Here is a 25,370-nt window from a genome sequence, read left to right as displayed (position 1 = left end):
ACTTAAGAATAAACTTGTATGTTACAAAAAAAAAAAAAAAAAAAAAAGTATTATTCTTGCCTAACTAAAACAACTCTAGAATTTTGGATTGCAAAAAAGGCCACAGGTTTTGGCACCCAGAGCACCCTGCATGAAGACAGCTATATTATATTGGCAACACAGAGCAAATAAAGTTTAATCAAAGTTTTAATATTAAAAAAGCCAAGAAATTATTTCAAGTGTTTATGTTAAGCCACCAGAGACTAACAAGAGATATAGTCTAATTTAGTCATTGTTTAGGAGAAAAAATATAAGCTTTTCAATCAAGTAAGTTAAATCATCACGGTGCTGCATGCTCAGGATCTAAACTAACCTCTAGGGAAAAAAACTAACAAAAAAATCAATAAATAAACAACAAAAAAAATCCTTAAGTTCAATGGGGAGCTAAAGATCAGAGCAGAAGAAYCATCAGTGAGGATGACCCAACTTTTCCTCTTCAAGGAGCAAACTCTTTCCCTGGAAATCCTAAGAACACACATACCTCCACACTTCAACGCCCCATCCCAATTAGGTCATTTGTGGTAGCTTAGGGTGGTTTCTTTTTAATTTTTCATGACATAAGACTCGTAACTGTTGGGTTTGTCCTCCACCTCATGYGTCAACCTCTCAAAGGCATTTGGGAACCGAACGGACAGACGGGTTTCCCGAAAAATCGGCAGCTGTGAGGAGAACAGAAACCTCACGCGGTGCCGCAGCGAGCGACAGGCTCCGGCGCCGCCGCAGCCGTCGTCCAGCCCCCGGCCGGGCAGCACCTGCATCCAGCCAGACAGGGCCGCCGCCTGTCTCGGCGACATGTACGGCCTCAGCTGGCTCCAACATCAAACCGATTTGTGAGTATTTGGTGGGGTTTTTTTTTTTTTTGGAGAAGAGAGGGAAAACGGGGTGAAAAGGCGATAGAGCGCACAAGTCAGCAGGAAATGAGGTGATTTTGGCTCAAGCGATACAAGGCATTCCTTATTTTCTTATTTGAATGAGAAAGTCACAAGTACATAAACCAGTTATCTCACTGTTCTTGCAAAAAAAAAGCTTTGCATGCCACTCAAAATACTGATGTAAAACTGAGCCTTTCCCATGTTCCAGTTTGCAAGATGACTGAATACCAAAAAGGGAATAGTAAGAGGTAAATTGTTTTATTCTGTGTAACGTCAGCCTCAGTTCTGTTTCAGGAATGAGTCTATACGTTCATGTGACGTGAGTGACACTATTTATGCCAGTACAAGGAACTCAGTTCAGATGGAAAGGTTTCTTTGAAAGTATAGTCTAATATATTTAGCATTAGATGGAGCTGTTCTATGTTCTAAATAGAAAAGAAAGCAGTGATGTGCAAAGTAATTACATTAGTATTAAGAGATAAGAACAGCAATATTCATAAACAATGATTTATTATAAATTCCTTTTGGAATACCTAGGAGCCCAAAGATTGACATTTTTAACAACTACACAATAATATATTKAACAACACTAACGTGTAAGTGTAACACATATCCTGCTGGTGAGGGAATGGGAAAAAAAAAAAAGTCAAATCCCTCAGATACTACATTCATCTGTCCCTTTTTCAAAGTTAACAACACTTCTTTTGAATCATGTCATATGCCCTGGCAAAACAGCTTTTAAGTTTTAAGATTGCGCCTGAGGCGGYAGTAAAAACTGCAAGTGTTTGTATTTCGTGTTACACTCGCTACCTACAGCTCTTAATTATTATTTCATAATCTCAGCGGGCTACCAAAACACATTATAAAATCATGTGAAGTGCAGGAAATCAAAAGTTCACAAGTCTTTGATTTCTTTAAAAAGACTTTTGAACTCAAAGATCTCTTAAGCCTTGAAAGTCTGGGTCACAATTCAGCACAGAAGGGACCTGATGTCCGCACTATCCGCCCGCACTTCCTTCAGCATTCCAGAATCCACCTGGTTCTGGCTTATGAGCGGTGGAGAGAGGAGAGAACAGAAAGGACACATACAAGATTATTGCAATTCATCAATGAAATCAACCCTGATTTGGGATCCATACTCCTGTAGGAGGTTGTTCTTCGAAATATTTTAAGAATCTGAAAGGTCAGGAAACGGTCAGAGGAGCTCAGGACACCGTGTACTCTAATCTCTTCCTCTGGTGTTTTGGGGAAGCCCATGGTTAAGATGTGTCGGTCTCATGCTGAGGAAGTGGGTCAACACCTTTTTTATTTTCCCTCCAATATCTAGCTCTGTTGACAAAAGAAAATACTTAGCTATCCAAAAGWAAAAGGCTAAATTGGACATTCTGGAAAATGCCTGTGCCATAATCATCTATTTGAAGTTAAAAGTGCTTTCCCGTTATGGAATGACTTCATAAACAGTTTGAAGACAGAGCTAGCTAGAATAGTTTACAGTTGCATTCGGAACACTCTGTCTTTATGGTAAACCATTGACATCAAAGCAGATTTGCTGCACTTCCCACTTTACAGCAAGCCTAACATTTTCTCTGCTTCTGTTGCGCAGCGAGTCACTGGCTCACATGTTAYAAGGGGCAAGTTCAAATCACTCAAAAAGGGAAGTCACTCACTCCGCTTCCCATTCACGCCTGCTCCGTTCAGGAAAGAATGAGTTTGAATCACCCACGACAAATCCTGGCGGAGCAACAAGGTTCACGACAGGCTGCACGTCCACTTGGTTTTGGCCCTAGCGTACTGTCCTAGTAGAAGGTCCCTCACATCAATGTCCTAAAAATAAAATAAATAAATAATAAAAAATGCAACTTCATCCTTTAAGCTACATCAACTGAAGACACTGAAGTCTTTCCATGCTGTCAATACTCCAAAAACATCAAAGAAGAATCAAAAACACTTGCTGCCTCTTAAAGTTATTAAGTCTTTGAGGCAGTCGCAGGGGAGGAAGGGGTGTTCTGATTTATTTTGAACCAAGACCTATGGATGGGTGCAATTCTTTTCCATTCAATTAATCAATTAGATCATTTTTGAGCCCAATGAAATTTCACCTGTCTAGCAGCATAGCAACAGCTCATCTATCTGCACTGCTGCCTGGCAAGTGCATGAAGAATGCTTTGTGCATCGCCAGCTCCTGGCAGGACCCGTCGGTGCTGCTGCTTAAGTGAATCCAGCCTTGACATCCAAYCTGTGGTACTAGCGAGCTCCAAATGCCTTACCTCAGTTTCTATCATTACTAAGAGGAGAAAATACCTGAAGGCAAAGGTGTCACGCTAGGCAGGAAAAAATAGAGAGAAAAAAGAAAAAAAAAAACACTGAGAGGTTTGTTGTAAATATTTACAGGAAAACTGCTTTCTCAGGAATCCCCAAAATATTAGTAAATCCGGTTTTAAAGTGCAGCAGCTAATGTTTAACAAAAGCATCCTCCCAGGGAATACTCAACACAATAGATTATAGAGGGAGGTGGTAAATTAAACAAATGCAACATCAATAGTGCTCTGCAGTTTTTGAATTCCATGTTGAAACTAGAACTAGAAAGGCTATCCCAGAAAACTGAGATGGCATCCAACCTCCACAAGGAATTATTTCTAATCTATCTGTATCGAGTTTTCTAAGCCTACATCCAAAGCTCAAAGCCATAAAACCTCCAGTATTAGGGAAGCTAACTCATCTACATAAGACATTACTCCTCTTCCATATTACACAGTTGGCTTTTGAACAGCATAGATACAAATTACTGAGAATTACGTTTCCTATGTCAGAAAAGCTCCAAATATTGTCTGGAATTCCAGACTAACAAACAAAAAGGACATTCTCACGTTTCCCTGCTTGAACAGGAGGGCTGGACTAGATATCTTTAGAGGTTCTTTCCAATCTTAAGCACTCTGATTTTATTCAACTTTCTTCTACCTGAAACCCAAATGCAAATTTCCATTTTCTTGGATGATGATTACTTTCCAAACTATCAAACTATTTTATTATTTTACTTTGCCAATGATAAATTGCAGGTTTACCTCAATTACCTTCTCAAGGTTTCAGTACTGTGAAGATTTTGAGAACAAATCCTTTCTGCAGCATCAGTTTAGACAGGACATTATTAAAGATAAAGCAACAGGTACCTATCAATGTTTGCTTCTTGCATTGGGTTTTAAGAACTAATTAAAAATCAGTCAGGATTTTGTCGTGCAACAAACCGCTTAACGTGAAGGCTGCAAGACTGCTTTACAATTTTTTCTTACTAAATTTCATACTGCTACCCAGAAGCGAGTCCTGCACAATCAAAACAAATGAAAACACATACGATGAGCAAACTTCCAAAGAGATTCCTGGTAGAAGCGTACAGAACTGAAGCTTCTTAAGAAGAGACATTAAAATTACTCTTTCAAACCTGAAAGCCTTCAGATGTTGCACTAGAATCTAATTGAAAATACTTAGAAATCCCTTGGGGAATTTCTGCTGATCAAGACTATCCAACTTGCATTGTAACATCCATGCAAACACACCTAGGTATGCACAAAGCAAAGAACACCTTTCAGCTGGAGCAAATATCAAATTTAAAAGAATGCAGATGGCTTTCCTCAAGTCTGAAAGACTACAGGAGAGTTTAAAAGTGGTTGCATCAGTCATGGTCTAGTCAAAGGGCAGATTCCCCATTTTTTTGTAAAGAACTCACATTTAGGCAGTAAAGTTTCCAACAGTACATTGTCCATTTGGAATTTTGCCAATTTTGGAATTCTGCTGAATGGCCATATGGTTTTAAGGCATTGACACTTTTGGGAAGATAAGCATCATATTGCTCACCCTTCAGAACATCCCTGGTCTGTGCAAACAGAAAGGATTATTTTGGAGTGTAGTTCCACCGAGATTTAAGACTTGCCATAAGAAATCCTCCTAGAATTGGAGTCTGCATTGGAAGAAACCACCCTCCTGGCCCTTCGCATTTCTATCTGAAGTAATTCCAGGATCTGACGACACTATGCAAAGAACAGTAGACAAAAATACTACAGAGGTTATGGTACCCTGATCTCAGTACATGAGCTCAACCACTACCACAATGTTACATACCCTTCTGTGAGGACACCTCTCGTACACACCTATCACCAGCACAGCGGGCAGCAAGTAAGTACAGYGAAGGTTATCCCATTTTAGAACAAAAACATTCTCTTTTATCAGCCCAAACTACTACTGTACYTGTCTAGAATAAAGGATCTCATTAGTGCAGTTACAAAGGGTAGAGGGTGAACAGCAGCTGCAATTAGGGCAAAGCCACAGTACTCAAGTTCATCAAAATGAGGACAATCCTAATTTTTTTCCCTCTTCTCATATACAAATTATACATGTTTTTATGTTCTATAGAAGTCTCCAGATTTCTAGATTCTTCTCCCTCGTCCCCACAAATGGGTGGCCAGAACTGAATATAATATGCAAGTGAGAAAACTGAATATAATATGCAAGTGAGAACTCATCTGATTAATACAAACCTTGTGTACTCCTAAGCATCCTTCATATATACCCTTCATCATCTGCTAAGTTTTGACCAGTGGTTTCAATCAAGCCCTGTGCTGGCGCATCAAAGTTTTACCTTGAAACGTGACATAAAAAAAATCTACAGCACAGATTTCTGCAGTCATTCTTTCCTGGTCTTCACCTTTCATCATAGCAGCAGTGTAATGGAACCGAGTGCCATATGTGGGAATTTTGACTATGTTCATCAAAATAAACCCTGACTCTTACTGACAGTTATACTACGTTWTTGATAACGTTTTTTTTTAAGTGTGACTAGATGCTGAATTTTTAAAAAAGAGCACAAAAGTTTACTTTTTCATTTACTTGCAATCTCTAATGTTAGTGCAAATGCAAAAATACTCCCCACCAGATCTAACTACCTCTTTCRATACAGTAGAAAAGTGCAATGTGCTCTTCTATCCAAACACTCGTGTTTTAGGAAGAAGGAAAATTAAATATACCCTATAAGCTCCTTAACAAATGTAGCAGCAAAGCCTCCTTTATCTCCTAGCCTTATACAGGCAAGCCATTTGCATGGAGCAAAGTCCATCTGAGCAAAAGCCCTTTGAAGCAAAAGGGAGGAATACCTATGAGAGAAAGGAGAGCAATCTACAATTCCAAGTAAATCTCTCTCTTTTAAAGTTGATCCAACATTATCATAATTTTTAGTCTTGAAAGACACAACACCTGTTCCAGCAGCCAAAAAAATGTATTAAAATTAAAAGTGCAAGGAAAGAATTCCACCTTGTCACAGCTACACAGAGCAGTGCACTACCACTGGAGATTTTAGACATGGAAATAGTGCCAAGCAGCCCTCAAGTCACAAACACCAAATGATTCAAGATGATTCTCCAAAACCAGCAGCTTCACAATTCCACAAAATGTATGTGTTTTCTTCAAACCTGCTCTTTGGCAGAGGTTCCCCATAAGAACTGGTTGCAAAAACCTCTTCCATTTAAACACTGCATCAGTCTGGTGGCTTCTTTTGGGTCAGCACAGCGCTTGAAATCCTTAATTGCTGTTAYCTCTTCCCAGCACAACCTTTGCTCTCATGCACTGCCTCGTTTAACCTGTACCCTAGCTATATACTGGCTAACAACCTGAAAATTATGTATTCCTCCTCACATAGTAACTGAATAGGTAGGCTTGTTAGCCTAAAATGCTGCTCCTACTTTCCACAGTATCAGTGTTACTGTCTTTAACGAAATTAGTACCCTTCTTTCCCTCACACTCTAAACCTTCCCTGAGTTTGGAACCAAATTTGGGATTGCTTACATTGCCTTTGCTTTATGCGAATCTCATTTGATCTGCAGCTYGAGGAGGGAGGAGAAGGGGCTTTCTCAATGCCTTGCAAATGTTCTCTTTGCTCTTGACAATAAGAAGAGCTTTGCTATAGCTTGCACAGTGTCTCTCTTTGTCCTAAAGAAAGAAAAGTATAAGTTACGTTAACTGCATTCACAAACCCTAAATCGGTTTTGCAGCATTTGAGAAGCTAGTCCAACAAACCTGGGGAAATATCAGACAAGCTTTTTATGACAAACGTTACAAATAAAATAGAGTAAGGACGGTGCAACAAGATACAGCATATGATTTGTAAGTTGTTTTCCTCTCTCCCATTATGGTTCACAAAGGACTTTGCAGCAAGACCACATTATAGCATGCAGAAAGCACATGCACAAAATAAGCAATCGTGCCCATTTTTTTTTTCTAGCCTAACATGCATACAAACTTCTCCAACCAGATACATTAGTTGTCCTTACAGACTGCACAAGGTCTTCCGAGCAGTGCGATTTTCTTGTCAACAATCTGTTAAATTACATTTAGAAATGCTAGACCAATTCGAGTGGTTAACTAAAAAAATTAACAAAACAAAAATGCATTCTGGTTTGGGGAAGCTTGTTTGATCCCTGAATTTTTACAGGCACTGAGAAATGAGAGTTTGAAAGCATAACTAAAACAGATCTCCTGTCAAGTATTTGATTTTCCCAAATGTGTTCCAACAAGTTCTTAGCTTAGATAAAACAAATGCCCAAGCCCCTGGTATACCRAATCTGACAGGTTCTCTCAGAGACTCTCAAATTTACACTTCAAGGACAACAACTTTGCTGATCCTGTTGCAGTGACCTCAACTGACCCACTTAAAATATATACAGTCAAACCACATTTCTGCAATACCTTCATTCTCTCAACTTTTATGGCAGTTAAGCTTGTGTCCACCTACCACGGCGTCTCAAAGCGTCAGCGTACTCTGAAATACCTGACCAGCTATCCTGCAGTGCCACAGCAACGATGCTCCCCAACTAGGCAGCCTGGCACCAAGGGCTCACCTCGGCAGGGCGCTCCCAGGTGTCATCCTGCACAGAACGCTGCAAGAAAGGACCAACCTCAGCACTTGCACAGAACAGGGTACAGGAATTTACACACAGTCACAGAACTGTATTGCCTCCATGGACTGAGCCCTCATTCTCATAAGCACGTCTAATGCAAGCTATTTTGCACTATGAAACCAATGAAACATTTATCTAGTCTTGTGAAGTGTTGCAGGCTTGCTGAGCTATCAATGAGCCTTCTCTTTTTTGATCTCTGTCACCCACATTTGGACCTCTAGCAGGAGAAAGGGAAGTTTATCACCCTTAAGAGAGTAACGGCCATGCTCCCACTGGACCAGAACCCTTTTAAGTACCAGCTGATAAGATTACAAACKCTGTCAAAAACAATATACTGACCACTGAAAACCCAATCCATTTCACTCTAGAAGCAAAGCAGCTGTAAAAAATAGGCAGATACTAAGATTTAAAGGATAATACATGAATAAACACTTACTCACTTGGAAAGGAGACATGCAGTTACAAGACTCGTCCCAAAGAAATAGCATAGAATCTCCAAATCAGTCCATAATTTTTTATGGATGTCACAAGKCAAGTACCGATTTCTGGACTGTTTATGCTTATATAGTAACTCAGCAAGAAACATAAGCGCTAGATCAGCCCCCGTACAAACTTTGTGGCATACATGGTTAGTGGGCAGGAAACCTGTTACGATTGCACTGGCGGTTCTGCACTGACAGTCTCATGTACAAAGCTGAACACAGCACAGGGCCTTTCAAGCCTCTGGCCCCTGCGTGCTCTCCCTAGACCCCCATCTCTTCTGATTCATGCAGTTTTAGGGTTCCAGTTTTCGTTCCAGGTTTCATTCTTGCTAAATTGCAGCAGTGTAACATCACTGTACCCTTAAAATCCTGAATTAAAAAATTAACACCCCCCCCCCACACACACACACAACACGGAACAGACTAGAAACATTCAAGAAACACTGCTTTTGAAGACAATTTTTCATTATTACAGTGAACAATCAAAGTGAAAAATAATAATAAAAAATACCAGAGATGAAGTGCAAATAATGTATGTAGTACAAAACTTATGAAGTGCCAGTGCCTCTTGGTCAGCTTTAAAGCATTAGATAATTTAAGGATTCTAGTAAAACAAATTCAAAGAAAAAGCTTGCACTTTTTAATAGAACTCGGTTATTGTTGCATGCTACAGCATGCAGCAGTTATATCCATTAYCCTTTAAACGGCACACAACAACAACAAACTTACCTTATTCCCCACTGTCTGAGCATAGAAAATTGAAAACAAAGTATTAGGCACAAATTGCATGTTTTCCCTCAAAGACAACAGCACTGCATCAGGAAATTCAGTGGCTGTTCTGCAAGACGTGCAGCTATGAATGAAGACTTATCCAAGTTCTTTTCTGTAAGCATCCAAACCTCAGAAYCTGGAGGGCACCTACTGGCTCTCTCCTGCCCCACAATGCAGACCCCAGTAACGCAACAGAGCAAGGGCGGAGACACCTCGGCCTGAGTTTGCCCTCTCACTAATAACCCCCACCAACTCCTGCTCTGCAATCTTCCTGAAGCACTTGAAGAGCCCAGGAAAGAAAAGAGCTATAGTGACGTTTGTTCAAGTCACATCCTGCCTCATGTGGTTCCATGGAACAAAGCGCAGAGCTCTGAGGGATCTCTAGGATTCTCTCTACTGTTCTGCTTCTTGTGCTCCAGTACACCTCTTTCCTCTGTTTTTCACAGGTTAATTTTCAAGTTTTCATTAAAAAAAAAGTAAACTTTAAAACAGCTGTATAACCATTAAAGTCACTAAAGAAACAATTCCAATATTTTAAAATCTATTCATAATTTTAGATTTAAAGATGTTTTTAAAGAGACAAAAGTGTCCAAAGGTTTTTTTTGGGAGGTTGCTTGAAGGAGGGAGTTCAGCCAATTAACTGTTTTAACATCTGACTATTTTCCCTACACAATTAAAACTGCCACAATCACGCAGCAGTGATACTTGTGATTAATTTAATTGTTGTACAATGGCACCTGAGAACACATCACAGCATTAAAGTAGTTTGAAACACTGAAGGCCTAATTCATACTCACTTTAACAGAGAATTTTGGCTTATTTTCCCCCTCCTCTCCCCGCTTCAGCCTCCACAGCTGCATTTAAGAGCAACAATGAGAGGCACAGCATCAATCAGCCACTGCCAGCTCATTTACAACAATATTCTCATTACTGCTTTAACCTCTCCTTCCCTTTGCACCCTCCAGAGCAGGCTCAGGGCCGGATGTTTCAGYCCAGCTGTCTGCCATCAGCAACTATTATTCCTTGAGATCCACATCCTCCTTGCAGGGGGTGGATCTGCTCAGTCTTTGCTGTTCCAGCCTCCTTGGAACACTGGAGGAAGCTGATCCSAAGCTAGCAATAATATCCCAGGCTCTGAAACCTCTGAGAGCTCCTCAGTATCTGCTGCCTCCTGCTGCTTCCCATCCAAGAGAGTAGCAACCACCCAAAGTAGGTCTTACTTGAGGATACAGATACAGAGATCTTGAGGATACTTGAGGATACAGATCCTTACTTGAGGATAAGAAGAAAGGAAATGAGAGAGTATGGGGGAGCACGCATCCTTTTCACTCCCAGCAATGAAAAGGTTAGTTGTTTCGGTGGCAGGCTGCACGCTGACCTTTTTTTAAAGACAGTAACAGGCAACCTAGGGTAGACTGACAGGTGTGATCAGCCCATCTACCACCCATTCTCCCACCCACAGACGAAGGAAAGATTCATTTCCCGCAGCAAGGCGCGAGTCCCTGCTCGGAGAGACCATGAACACCCACACGCTAGGACAGGGTCCTGACCCCCACCTCAACCTCTCATTTCTTTTCCCCCTCCACCGCCTCTCATTCCTGCAATGGGCAACGAACACCCAGTTTAGGCCCYGCAACTATGTTCTGGTTAGTTTTATTTTAAGCTTGTTTCCACTAAAAAGAATATATTTAGCACTGAAGGTCATGTTTGATTCAGAATCTCTTCCTRGGTTTGTATTGTAAACATTAAGCAATACATCCAAAAAATACAGTAGTGAGCTTGAAAAGGGAAACGGCTGTTGGCTTTGAAACAGGACCAGTTCCAAAGGGTCAAAGGCTTTCTGCMCATCTCGGGGCACTTCCAGTCTCCCTCACTGAAGGAGGAACATAATGCTTCCTTTCCTCTCAGCTTACCTGGACACCTACCAAGCTCCCATCTCTTCATATACTTGTGTACATATTACCTTGTTTAATAGGACTTCAGGCTTAAGTTGGGAACTGCCAAAAGTGAAAAAACAACTGGAAATAAGCAACAAAAAAACATAATTATACCTCTTGTTAAAGCTGGGGGGAAGAGCTATATATATATAATCTCCCTTTTCCCCTAAAACTAAACATAAATGGTAAAATAAGATTTAATAGTTTTCACTTTCCACAYATAGCACAGAAGTAGCACTTCATTAACATTTTAACTTGTTTTGCTTTGGAACAGTAGGAATGCTTTGCAGAGAGCCATGTGCATCCAGTTGCTTCCTAGCAGAGATTCACATGCTACCAGGGATGCTCACAGCACTTGGTGGGAGAAAGCAAAAAGGATGTGAAGATAATCAGGTTAGGGACAAGTCACAGACCCTCAAGCTGATTTCTATTTCATTTTTGGCTAGTCCTGTTTTCCTGTTCAAACTGAAGGCAAACAGGACTACGTACTTTTCAGAGAATCATTTCTTTTTGAACTCTAAAAAAAAGCAGAGCCTCAAGCACACTTAATGCACCATTCTTAAAGATTCGGGATGCTATGTCCTCCTGAAACTACACCAAACAACAGTTTCCCCAATTAGGCAGTGCTGACTGGGGAAGCTACCTACAAGCTCTAAACGTGGTGTTTAACTATTTGCAAAAAGCTATTTCAGACATGTAAAGGAACAGAGAAAATAAYTGCTTACCTTGCTTGCAAATACAACAGGACTAATAAGAAGAACCAAAAATTCATAAATAAACCAATCCCCATATACTATCAGGAAGAAATACTTGGTAACACAACTCCACCAGACAGAGAACACGGAAAAACACCTGCTAAATAGTCCCCTCTGACTGTGTGGAAAACACARAAGTAGAGCAAGGCTGTAAAAGGACTAACTTACAGAAACAAGAATGAAACTTGCTTGAGTTTTGAGATATCGCCCTCATTCATAACTAAAGTGAGTCTGAGCACAGAAGAWGATTTGTACAGTTGACACCATAATTGACAAAGATGTGAAAACAAAAGGAGAACAAGCTATTTTTGTAGTTTCATGCAATGATTCAAATACTATCAGTACAAAAAAAAAAAAAAGCAACTGTCATGAGGTTTCTGCATACACAGGGTAAGAACAGTGTGTACATCGGAAGAATTGTTGCTACCTACCTGTTTAGGTAAAAAAAAGTCACAACACAAACCACAGTGATACACAAGACTGCAGTGTGTGCTTCCAATGGATTAATATAGTGTCTCCCACTGTTGAAAGCTGGTCTTGATTCTCTTAAAGCCTAAGCACCCGGGCTTTCCTGCTGGGAAACAAACACGTAAAATCGGTTTCAAGTGTCTCCTATTAATACACAGACACAATTCTCACAAGGTCTAATGGCAGGAGAGAGGCAATAGGTTAAGTTTGCATTGCAACCACACCAAACTGTAGCAAAACAACAAGCTATGCTGAGGTTTATTAGTTCACTAGAAGAAAATATATTTGTGCAGGAAGTCACCTCTGTCACCATTTAGTGAATCAAGCTAATCTGTAATGTGCTTTACATAAYGGGAAAATTTTCACTGGCCAGAAGTTCACAATGTTGTTACATTTCCAGAAACTGTAGATGTAAAGATCTTTTCTTAACCTGAACTAAGACTAAGAAAAGAAACTACATGAGATGCATGCTCCATTTCACAACATGGGTTTAATTTTACTAGCTACTCGAACTTACTCAGCATAGGCAAGATTTACACTATGATATAATGGGAAGAAAATATGAACACTGAAAACGCAGGTCATTTTAATACTACTAGTCTTAAAATATTTGGCCTTTGCATTGTGGTAATTTCAGGGCTATGATGCTTAAAAACTGAAGAAGTTTAAGCCACCATTTCCATTCTTGTAAAAAATAAAACTAAAGTACTAGCGAAACACTTAAAATAGATTTACAAGAAAGCACAATATCATCTTAATTCTTCCATTTTTGGCAAATGAGAGCCAGGAATCCCAACAAACTGGCAGTAAGAAACTGAAAGGTGCTCTCTCCTTTTAGCAATGAAAAAAATGACGCAACACATTTCACAGAAGAAAGATCAATTTAAGTTAATAAATTAACCTAATTTGACCTGAATAAAATAATCTCCCTGTTTTCACAGGGCTTGTAAAAGCCTGTGAATGATATTTAAAATTAGGCAATTCAAAAATAAAGTCACGGGGCATATTTGAAGCAATTCATAGCTCACACGTTATTTCTCTTATTCTGCTACAAATATAATCAATTTAAGAAAACAGACTGCTCAGATTACAGCATATGTTTTAATTTTTGCTTTTACAAGTTTTATAATGCTGGACAGTAAATTCAGTTTTTAATTAAGCAATTTGCTGAAAGCTGGAAATGGAATAACTATTTTTATTAGTGTTGTGGCTCATAAATGTAGAAGAATGCCGGGGTTCTAAGAGAGACTTTCAACTAAAACTGATTCTAAATGAAACGTTACTATAAAAAGTCCCAAGAGAGCAAGAACGATAAGCCATTTGGGACGCTGATAGGTTAGCATGTTTTCCATTTTTACCACAGCAGCCAGGCAGTAGCAGGGCTTAAGGTCCTGAGGAGAGATGCTTAACTCCTCTCCTCAGGTGCCCCTGCGTGCCAGCTTTGTGCTCCGTCCCAGCCAGGCTGCACTTCATGGATTCATCCCCTTTCTCCAGGCGCCCGACGCCAGCCCTCGCCCCATGGAGCGGCAGGCTGCGCTGCCGGGTGCGACCACAGCCAGAACACTATGGGCTTTGTGCTCTGCCCCCCAAGGCAGCTCCTGCGCTTCGAACCACGAGCGTGAGCGGGGTCTCCCTGCTGCGCTGGGCATGTGGGCACCGGGCTGGAACCGGCTTCACAGCTCTGGGGAAAGAGAAGCCTCTGAGCTACGGCTGTAAACGAGGGTCAGGCCGTGGAAATAACTCCCCTTGATCCAGACGGATAAAACAGTACACAGATTTTGGTGGTTCTGTCTTCCACATGGTTCAGGGAAAGACGCCAGTGCAGCAATCAAAAACGCAAACTGCACAAGCCAAAGGATGAGGAGAAGCAATCCTAGCAAACTAGGCTGGAGGCAAAGGAAAGAGAAAAGGAAATCTTTGAAAATGAATGTCTAAGTCTTTGCAGCAGCCATGAGAAAATGCAGTGCAGGCCCTGATCTAACCCTCTGGTGAAAGGAAGAAAGGAGAAGATGAAGGTGGGTTTAACAGCAAAACACTTAAATGAAAGATTCCTATTTTTCTGCAATGGAGACTTCTGTCCCGCAGCACTCCGCTTAYGGACAGAATAAGGAGATAAGGGAAAAGCCTCCTGTACCACTGCTTAAGAACACGTGAGAGTTCTCTACGAACAACAGTATGACTTCCCAAACATTACACCCACAGTCCAATCATTCACAATTAAAAACATGACACGTTACTTCTGTGTTTATATGACAAGAAACAGTTACATTTGGGTGAATCCTCCCTGCACAGCCTGAGAAAGGACCACAACACAGCCATCTGAAGGCAGCACGAGACCCCCAATTTCAGGAAAAGGTATTTCTGATATGAAACGTGCAACGTTGCTGACTATTTCTGCTATGCATTTCTGTTACATTCCATAATGGTAATAGTAAGTCTGTTTTAGCAGTTGACATTATCCCRAAAAGTCACCAGCTGATAACAATTCTTACCCTGACAGTTCTTCCAAAGTTAATTAATTTGAGTTGTAATTAATTCATCTTTCTCAAAAATTACTAAGCCTGTGGTAGCAAAAAGCACATGGCTCCCCCTTGGCTCCTATGGTTCACATCACACCATAACATAAAGCTCATCTTCACTGCTGGTTTAATGGCACGAGCTGATGGTATTTGATGGTGTGCTGAATTCCAGCTCGCTGCAACTGCAAGGAAACACGCAATTCCATTTCAAAGTTAGCAGACTGTTGTAAGCCAAAAGTTTTCTGTATTTAGGCTCAACTGCAGAGATAGGCRCTCCATTTAAGATGGCTGTAGGGCAGCTACTTCGAAGCTCAATGACATCTTGAATTGGATTCAACATTTGAAATTAGAGGGGGAAAAAATGAGAGAAACCAAGATTGCTTCCTTGCTGCAAGAGAGATGTAGGCCTGCTGAAAAGCTCAAGAGAGCAGTGAGCTACCCACAAAGRAACGCGGTCCTTCAGCCACAGACCATTTACTTTGAGTTGTAATTCTGTTCTCCAAGAGGCTTAGAGGCCTTCCCACTTCAGCACCCACCTGCAAACACTACAAATGAGTATAAGAGAAAATAAGTTAGGGCACCGTTGAAAACTTGAAGCACTAATGACAACTTCTTTTAACATCCTTTGTTGTTACTTTCCCATCCATGCTGAATRGCAGAACAACTTCCTCTTACTGCTAGAGTTCACAGGAAAAATATCATCTTGTTATCCTTTATCTCCCTTGTTAGGTGTTTTCAAGCTTCACTTTTCCCCTACACACCTGTGTCATTCTTTGTGTCTCATCTTTAACACTGTCACCTCATTTAATACAATTTCCTCTCAAGTTTCAGATCATTAGTAATGTGCCCATTTATCCAAAATGTTCTGCCAGTATGTGTCATGGCAAAAAAAGGACAAACTAATAATTCGTGCTCGAGCCCTAAGACACAGGTTAAGTTTACCAAATTCCTTTTACATATCTAATTGGCTTCCTATGACATTTTTAAAGTTACTGTCTTTATTTTGCTCTTTATGTAGTTCTTCTTCCTCTCTTGCTTCCTAAAAGTCATGAACTTTATGAGTTTGAGATAGGCCTTCAAAAGCTGCCGCCTTCTTCCATTCTTAGCCAGGTCCTTCCTGCCAGTCAGAATTAAATAAGATGAGTTTCCACATTTTTTTGATCAAGAGCTTTCCCCCAAAACCAGTAACTTCTTACACATGTCCCTTACTCGCTTCTTTGGAGAGATRTGTGCTAATAAAATCCTTCCCTTTTCTTCAAATAACATGCTTGCCTGTTRTTTATTTTGAAGCAGAAATAAGTTTCACCACTCATTCTTGTTAAGTGTGTTGCAGAACTGCATCTAAATTGTAAAGGAATGCACCCTCAATTCACCAAAACACATTTTCACACATTCCCTGGCTGCCCTAACTGTGCCCTCTCAGATCATCATTCCTTTAACGTCATTTTGGTCACAGGAAGAACACATATTACTGCATCTGAAACTTAAGTACAGTGCAATACCATGACAAATGCTGGAATTTAGATGTACCCAGCCTTAACTGCCCAATCTTAACTTGTTAAACACAAGGTAGTCTCCTAGACAATGAAAGTAGGGGTAGGCAGGAAAAAATAAAGCCAGGTCTTATCAAAACTTAAGTATCYGCTAACAGAGTTCAGAAACAAGGGTATCACCACCTTTTTGTCTTCTGCCATCCCACAGCAATGCTAGAATCAATGCTTTCTATTCAAGGTAACCAAGCACAAGTTTCTTGCTACTCTTTGCCAGCTAGATTCACTTCCACTTTTGTCTTTGGTTTCACTTAGAAAGCTAAATCATCTAACTGAGGAACAGCAAATTCATACTTGAAGTTCTGTAGCTGGCTGATGTCATAACCACTGTCTGCTACTGCCCCCTCAAGAGTCAGCAGCAAGTTCATGAAACCCATCATCGACTTCTCACTCTTCTCTCCTTCAGCAGCTTGGCCATGTCTCCAGTTATCACATACCTGGGAATCTTCACTATTTGAGCTTTTCTGAAATGGATGACTGAGACCAAGAAAATCATCCCTGTTACAACTTTAATAGGCTATTAAATGCAGGCCTAGACTGTTAAGCTGGGATATCTGCTGCTGAATCCAAAATTATTTAAACTTTCCAATTCCAAGAAGGGGATTTTTGATAAGTCACTTCTTCTATCGACCTTTCAATAACACTTTTGGATAAAAATCTTTCCGAAAGCAATATATACACACACAATCAGTGTTTTTCTCAATCAGTGCTATATAATATTACATAGCTTTTTGTTAGCTGACTATAGTCGTATTTTTTTTTAAATAATGCAAAATATTTCTGAGAAAAGGGATGTGGCTTCATGAACCCAACCTAATTTCCATCTTTCTTGACAATCACAATTTTTTTAAAAAACAGAGGTAGTTTTTCTGGTGCTTACAGTCCTGTGGTGTGGGATATTTCAAAGATCTCAGGAATCTTGCTTTCCCATCTTTGAAGGAGTCCTCACAGCAAGAAGCATTTAGCCAACATTTGCTAACATGCATTTTTAATTAATACACATTTCAACTATATTTACCTTGGACAGAGGGATTCAGGGATCAAGTCATGGGTGTTTCCTGCCATTTTAGATGCCATAAAAGAAGACATGCATACAGGACTGGCACACATGCAGGACTGCAGATGCTTTTGATGCTGCAATTGCAGACCATGTAGGATAATGTAGGACACTTAAAAAAGGTGCTGAGTGCCTATGTTCATCTGCTTCGTTCCTTTTGTTTGGTTGGTTTGTTGCTGCTGCTGTTTTTAATCATTAGCCAGTTATGGCTCATGCTAGGAAATACCTTAGAGAACTATTATCACATGTTTAAGTTAAAATATAAAAATGCACCTCAAAGAAAGAAAGAAAAAAAGGAACAGGAATTTAAATGCTAAAGTAATGGCATTATTATTATTACAGCAATGGTCAATCTAATCTATCTGTGGATGTTTACATCATGGATTTCTTGTCACTATATTTCTTTAATACTGCGGGGCCCCATCAGCATCATAGCAGTGTATAAAGGTAGCATAAAGACTCATCACTTAAACAGATCAGAGCTACAGTAAAAGAAGCAGCTGCTAAAATCCACCTTACTCATGTAATAAGCACAACATTTACTTCTTCCCTACCTCCTCCCATCGAAACAGCATGTTTAGTACCTTATTTATCCATTTCAAACTGAAATACAAAAAAAAAATCTTTGCAAGTTATCTTTTTCTTTGGAAAGCATTTTAATAAAGTCCTTCATATTATTAAAAAAAAAAAACAGCAGGGAAAACACTCCTAGGCAGAAGTCTGCTTCCATTACACATACAAATATTTCAATCCCAGCAGCACCATCTAATGGAGAGCTCACCAGTTTTTCCCATCATTAACTTGACAAACCTTTTATTTGGGAGGTGTTAACAAGTGAGACTTAAAAACATGATATATTTAATATCCTATAAAAGCATATTAGTTACAAGTATTTTCTCTTCAGAAAACAAACAATCCTTTTTCACAGATGCTACATTCACATACAAATTAACTATAATAGGAAATTTGCTTAACCAAGAGGTAAGCTTTTAAGTTAGAAATACTTAGAAAAACATCAAAAAAAAAAAAAAGAGTAAAGTAGGCAATGCTAGTTTTAAAATGCAGCTACCTTATGCATGTTTAAGCCTGCCCTGGAAGAGCAAGAGATGCCAGAGTCTCTAAACTGCAAGGATGTAGAAAAGCCTAGGTCTTAATCACAGCAACAGAAGGCACTCGCAGCTACATCTTCTTAAAATGAAATTAAGCATTTTGAAATCTCTTGAAGATTTGCTCTTCTGCTATACTATGGGAAACGTGCAGCAAATGATCAACAGGMATCAAGAAAACACACAGCACTGTGGCCACTGGCAGCTTCCACAGTTTAGCTCATTTACTGTATTTGCTCATCAAAGCAAACATGGCACAAGAGCACGAGAATGGAAGAGAACRATAACAAGAGCTTTTCTCCTCACTGCATTTCCTCCTCCTTGTTCTCTGTACCATTTGTTAAGTCCCAACACTGCACACAAGTTTTCCAGCTACTCTGAGTATTCTCATTTAGCTCGGCATGTGAGCACTCTTGTCACAGACTACCTACCTTTTTTYGTTTGTGATAATTTCAACCTTTTTCCTCATTTATTGTGGGAGAACCTTCTTAGCAAAACACGCAGGGTCAGGGAAAAGATGGTTTATATTGTCCCAACTCTTTCTAAAAACACATACGCAAGCAACCAAGAGAGTAAATCTTTCAAATTCCCTCTAAAAGTCTCAAAAAGCCATTGCATTAATAAATAAATAAATGTCTAAGCAATTCTTTTTGGAATAAAAGTGTTTAGGACTTTGTAAGAAGCAAAGAGTCAGGAGAAACTTAAAGGCCTAAGTATTGAAAAATAGCTGATTAATAACAATAATATGCAAATAGCAATGAACTTGCCTTATTTTTCTAGAGATTATCAAGGGCATTCTTCTGCACATGCTCCAAAAAAAGTGTCAAAATGCCTTGCTGTAAAAGCTGCCAAACAGTACGGGTAACACAACATCAATATCACCAGCAGAACTACAGTGCAGRATGTAYTGGCATTCCCACTGCACCTTCACAGCACTGGTGAGCAAGCACCAGGTGGATTTCTCAACGGCRTCTTTACTGGTCTGAAATCCAGCACGCTGAGGTTACGCAGCTGGAGGCACAACCCAACTCCTGAATGACAACAGAARGACAGAGAGGATACTGCTGACTTCAAATTATAATAGATACTACTAACGTCAAATAAAATTAGCTCAAACCCTTTTTGAGATTTTTTTTCATCTCAACAGTTTAAGAAGATAGTTGATACTATTGGATCAATCGTATTGTATCAAGCAGATCTGGGCCTCTTAAGGTTGCAGATGCACATCAAGAGTCTTCATTTACTTAGGTATCCAACTTCCTTCTACTCCAGCCAATAGCCAAGTGGCAGCATTTTGAGTCTATGTAGTTTTCCAACCACAAGCAATTTGCCTATGGCACCTATCAAATCTAGAGCCGCTATCCTAATCAGGTTCCATCACAGCAGTAAAAACACTTTTAGGCAGAAGCACAGAGTCCCTCTCTCAAGGATGGTGTGCYGAAAACAACAGAGGAAAGAGGAAAGGATGGAAGGTGAGAGGACTGACTGTAGATTTAAAGATGCACATCCCTTAGCAGGGTATACACTGTAGACCCATCTTTAGTGATAGGGAAGAGAAGTGTCTTAGCTTGTGAAAGGGTGGGAAAAGAAGAAAAAACAAAGAAACAGGATGCTACAGAGAGGTCAAAGAAGAGTGGAATTACAGATTAGAATTATTAGGCAAAAGTCTGAAAATGAGTAAAAGTTTGGAAATCACAAGTATTTCTGGAGAAAAGTGATCTACATCCCTTTTGATGAAGTGCAAGGATGCGACAAACATAGAAGTTACCTCTCAGTAACTTTACAACAAATTACATGAGACATATAATAAATTACAAGAGACACTGACTGACTGAAAGCAGTTCAGAATAAGACTTCCTAGAGCCAGAGGAATCAGCGTGAGAAACTAAGAACATTTATAGCGCTTGGCCAAAGAACAACTTAAGATGGAAGAGAAATACAACAGAGACAGACATTCTATTAGTATGTGAAGATCATATAATCTAGCAAGAGAAGTCATTTAAAATGGCTCCGGGGAGATTAAAATTAGCAGAAGTTGAGTGAAAATTTTAAGACTATGTTTCCTATGCAAAATTAAGACTTAAATGGGTGGATCATTATATAGCAGAAGCCATAGCACTCAAGGAAACCTACTCTTGGAGGTTTTCTCTTTGTGGAAAGATAGAGAGAGGGGATTGCTGTACGTGGCATCCATTTAAGTATCCCATTACAAGAAACCTTAATAATTGTCCTAATTGCCTCTCCCTCTCAAGCATATATAAGCTGACTAAATTTAATTCCATTCACAACAGCAAAATCAGGCTTATGAGCCAGGGCTCTGCTGTTAAAAGTTATTTTAGGCACATTTATTGTGTGGGTAAGCTGGTTTCTGTACAATGAGAAAGATTTGTTGCTGTTATAGGGCATCCAAAGCAGAAAGCTGGGAACAAGCACCAGCACCAGAATAACTAACACTTGGACAACTTTTGTGAGCAGCGCTTACCATCCTATGGCACCACGTGTGCCACAGGGGAAGAGCTGTGGAGCCAACACTGCTTCCTGCCCCATGGCAGTGCAGAGCACCATTATTCCCATTTTACAGACCTACAGACATTTTTTCTACAGGAAAAGCTGTAGCCAAGAGCCAGACTGACAAAAAGCAAGTTCCATGACAAGTAGCTCAGAAGCCCCCACAGCTACCACTAAATCCCAGGGAAATTAAATACTGGCATTTTTTTCCCCCAAGCACCTTCAAGACATCTTCTGTGCTTAAGGAAATAGCTCTATTTTGATGAGGCTGCTCACCTCAGCAATCCTGATGTCAAGTTCAAATGCACAAAAATGAAAGGAAAAAAAAAAAAAAAAAAAAAAGAAGCAATAAACAAAACAGCACTAGAAAAAAAAAATCCCCAGCATCTTTCTCCATTCTGTTAGCTGTCCTAACCACCTGACTGGGACATCATGCTTCCTCTTGCTCTGCTTCTCAGACACACCGAGTTTTTGATTATTCCTGGCATAGCAGAAGAGTTAAGAGAAGGAAGTGACATTACCCTTAACCAGCCCGTGGCTTGATGATGAGAATACTCCCCAGGGAAGTAGAAAACTTGGATTGGAATCCCCCTTCTGCCCCAGGACTCCAGTTTTATGTCACATTACTCAGCATTGCAACATCAAAGCCCCCTCTTGGTTCAGCCTTCAGGGAATTACTTACATACATCTACGGGCACAAAGAAAAGCACCCAGGTCTTCCAGATTTTATGCTGGTATCTTCAATGGACCCTCTTTTCTTTCTTCATAGAGGTCAAAGCACTGCAGGAATGAAGTGGGAGCCACAAAGGCATTGCTTATCTTACAGTTGCATCTGCAACAAGCTTTTCAAGGCAAACTAAATCAACTGGCTTTACTAGACATAAGAAAACTGGAGAAAATCATGGCACTTCAAACTTATCTTGAGTGTGCATATCTTACATTAAGTAAGACATTTTTCATATCAATGCACAAACCATGACGACAGGCTAAAGTTCAGAATTACTAATTATGAACTTCCGAATAGTCAACATTGAAAATGGAAGTTTTAGGACTTTGTCCATTAATTTTTTTTTCTGGAATATCTACTAGGCATACTCTCTGTGAAAGCATTCACTTCAGAGCACCTACGCTGTATTACAGAATTATTAATAATATTTAACCACTGTAAATAAGTCTCCAGAATGTTTCCTCACTGCATCAGAGAAACCTATTTCATAAATGACTACTTTATGTCAGTATCAAAAATGCCCCTTCTGCTATGACCACCGAAGTTACAAACCTAGCAATTTGCAAAATTCAAGCTTAATATCAAGTAGAGGGCACTGTGGTTAACAGCACAAGCAAGGAGCCAAGGCAGGAGGTTGTCACACATCTCTAATACAGACTTTCTCCATCTACAAACATGTTGAGACTTCCTTTACCGTGCTGTCATTTACTAGATGAACTTGAGAACATGGAATTCTACCAAAATCATTCTTTAACTCTGCACATACGGAGCAGAGCAGCAGGAAARAACAGCAACATGGAAATCAAAGGCTTAACATTTTGGAGGTGGGGGTGGAGAGGATTAGTAACCTACTGTTATATATAATTTTAGAGACACTTGCCCTGTTAACCTAGTTACAAAGCCAAGAGTCAGGAGCAATTGAAGTCACAGTGGCATAGATCTTGCATCAATGCTCCAATAGAAAAGATTTCTAGGAAGRAAGAAAGAAATAAACCTTCACAGAGTAAACAGAATATATATATATTTATATCGCAGTTTCCAATACCAAGTTTTTAGATCTTTCTACTGTACTGTAAATCTCTATTGATTTACTAGCTTTCTCTTTTATTCTCTGTACTTTCCCATTACTGTAGACATACAGATTATCTCACTCTACTTTGTAGATATATATCCACGCATCCATCCACTGTAAGTTGTCCTATTCTAATTCTCTAGTCCTTGCTCTTTCTACCATTAAGAAAAAGTAAAAATCATAGGGAAAAAAAAGAAAAAAAAAATTTAACGTGTGTTAAAACAAACACATACTGAGTTTATTCTATCAAGTTATGAGGTTACAGGCTTCAGCAGGTGGATTCTGGTTATATTCTCTTTGCCAGCAGCCTTTTGCTGCTCTGGTTTCTGCATCACCCCATCACCACCGGTTAAAAAGCCCTCCATAAGGGCTGGATGGCTACAACACTTTCTGGAGCTACTTTATTCTACTGCAGAAACATGCCCAGGTCTCCCTCCCTTGGCTTCTTGTCCCCATCCCACATCTCAAAATCTCCGATTTCACTCTCCCCCTCCGCCTTTCGTGTTTCAAAGGCACGAGGCCAAAATGCCAGGAGGTTTCAAACACAAGCATCATATTCACAAAGTACCCACCCACAGCCATTAAGAAAAAAATTCAAATCTTGGCAATTCTTAAAAGGAACCATGCACAAGAACAGAGACATCTGAAACTAGGGTGTAATGAGCAGTCTTCAGATATCGTGAGATCCAGCACCAACAATTAAGAAACACTATTATATCAAAAAAGAAAAAAATCAAGCTATTTCATCACGTAAGATATTAGAGAAGAAAATGTGGAGTTATTCTTGCAAATGAGTYTATTCCTGTATCCTAAATTGACTTAACATTAGTAGGTTATTTGCAAGAATAGTTAAGCTATTCCAACTTTGAAACTGTTTTAATTTTCATCTGCAGAGCTATCATTGTCTACTGTCTAATGAYTTACAGTAGAAGAATCTGATTTCAATATAGAAAAACATGCTCCTCTTCCTCCATTTAAACTTTCCAGTAGGGTCAAAAAATATTAAAAAATTAAAATACAGCAAGACATCAAAATGATAAGACAAATTCTATAAGCATGGACTGGTAAGATTTCATGAAGAATTCCTTGTTGCTGATGCTACCTAACTGCTGCCATCTTACACAGTTTTTTGAGATACCAACAGTAAATATGCCAACATGTTGACCAAATTCCCTGCAAACCTGCACTGGATCTCTTTCTTAGAGCTGTTATCAACCAAACTGCAGGAGGTCTTCAGGGAAGCCTATGGAGCGAGTCATTTAGCATCCTCTTCTGATGAGGATTAGTTTGCCATGCTAGTGAATATGCCTTGCTTTTCTGCACCCTAGATTCTGCTGCCATTGGAAGATTCCAAACATGTCATATTTCAGTAAAACACCTAGCCTTTTTCACACTGGAAATAAAGCAACCTTTTTTTTTAAACATTATGGAGGCATCTGCTTGCAACGACCAAACTCACAATACATCAGTGTTTCCGTTATCAAGCGGTATTACAAGGGGTTTCCCAGTCCAACCATAAAACTCTGAATCAGTCCAAACATTCAAACGTATTTTGTCTTAAACCAAAAACCTTCCCCCTAAGCACGGTAAATACATCTGCGATGCTCCACACACACTGAACACACACTTCTGGTCAGCTGGCTCATTTTACAGCATCCAACGTACGCTGCTCTTTAATGCCTTTAGTCGTAACTCTAACAACCAACACAGCCATTAAACCCAAGCTTCTATGCAAGTCAGTGGTTATTTTAAATATGGATTTTTGCTAACAGTTTCAAATTACACCGTTTCTTTTGTTCCAGCTCAGTACTGCTAATATACATTCACATCATACAYGCATACAGCAAATAAATAAGTAAATAGGCAAGCTCCTTTCTGGTCTGTGACTATAAGTTTGCATTAGCACATACTAACGCTACGCGGGTTCTCTAGGACGAGCCTGTGATGAAAAATGCATGGTGCTACTGAAGAAATGACTGGGAATACAGAAAATAAGATTTGCTTAGACCTCCACAGCCCGGGAAAGTCACTGCCCTAAAGAGGCTGCAAATTTTATGTCCCATCAGCGGAAGTTCCCAAATTTTCCCACTAGAGAAACAGAAAGAGATGGAAAAAGACGTCCTGACACACACAGGGATGCGTGTGGAGCGGCGCCCTGCACGGAGCTCGCGCTGGCTGCGACGGGAGCGCGGCCAGCAGCTCCGGCACAACATCCCCGCTCTTCCCGCGGGCAACGCRGACCCCAGGCACTCGGGGACACCAACAGTCCCAGGCGTGCATGCCTTACCTTCCTATTTCACAAGCCACTGCAGTTCTCTCGGGTTATGAGTCAGTCGTAGGTTCATCTGCAGAGGAATGACTCAGTATAAACTTTTAAAACACTCGTTATTTTCCCCCCCACTAACCTACAACGCGAGGAGTTCCAGCAGGCACGGGGGAAAAAAAAAAAAAAAAGTGAATGGCAAAATAAATAAATAAATGAAGGGATGGACGGGTAAATAAATAATGCAAGGCGGGCTCGGGGCAGCGGGCGCCGCCGCAGGCAGCGGCCTCGCGAGGCGCCGCG

The 25,370-nt window shown here is 40.1% G+C and overlaps 1 protein-coding gene across 9 annotated transcripts in view; it reads right to left on the bottom strand.

Annotated features, from left to right (window-relative positions):
* The window catches only part of TRAF3 (TNF receptor associated factor 3), a 56,405-nt gene extending 31,159 nt beyond the window's left edge, over positions 1-25,246 (bottom strand). Inside the window, exons 1-3 of one of the 9 annotated variants that reach the window (XM_026048695.1) lie at positions 9,064-9,073; positions 7,793-7,831; positions 6,741-6,884 (exon numbers count right to left, since the gene is read on the bottom strand). The gene's annotated coding sequence lies outside the window, so the exon portion shown is untranslated. Of the gene's footprint in view, positions 1-6,740; positions 6,885-7,722; positions 7,742-7,792; positions 7,984-8,292; positions 8,479-9,063; positions 9,074-12,228; positions 12,372-25,091 lie in introns of those variants that run through there. The other 8 variants (XM_026048696.1, XM_026048694.1, XM_026048700.1 and 5 more) reach the window with 8 other exon arrangements.
* Positions 25,247-25,370: the final 124 nt, after the last annotated feature.

This window comes from Nothoprocta perdicaria, unplaced genomic scaffold (assembly GCF_003342845.1).
Source record: "Nothoprocta perdicaria isolate Ctin4 unplaced genomic scaffold, notPer1 scaffold_56, whole genome shotgun sequence".
In the NCBI taxonomy this organism is placed as follows: Eukaryota; Metazoa; Chordata; class Aves; order Tinamiformes; family Tinamidae; genus Nothoprocta; species Nothoprocta perdicaria.
This window is presented reverse-complemented; position numbering and strand designations above follow the sequence as displayed.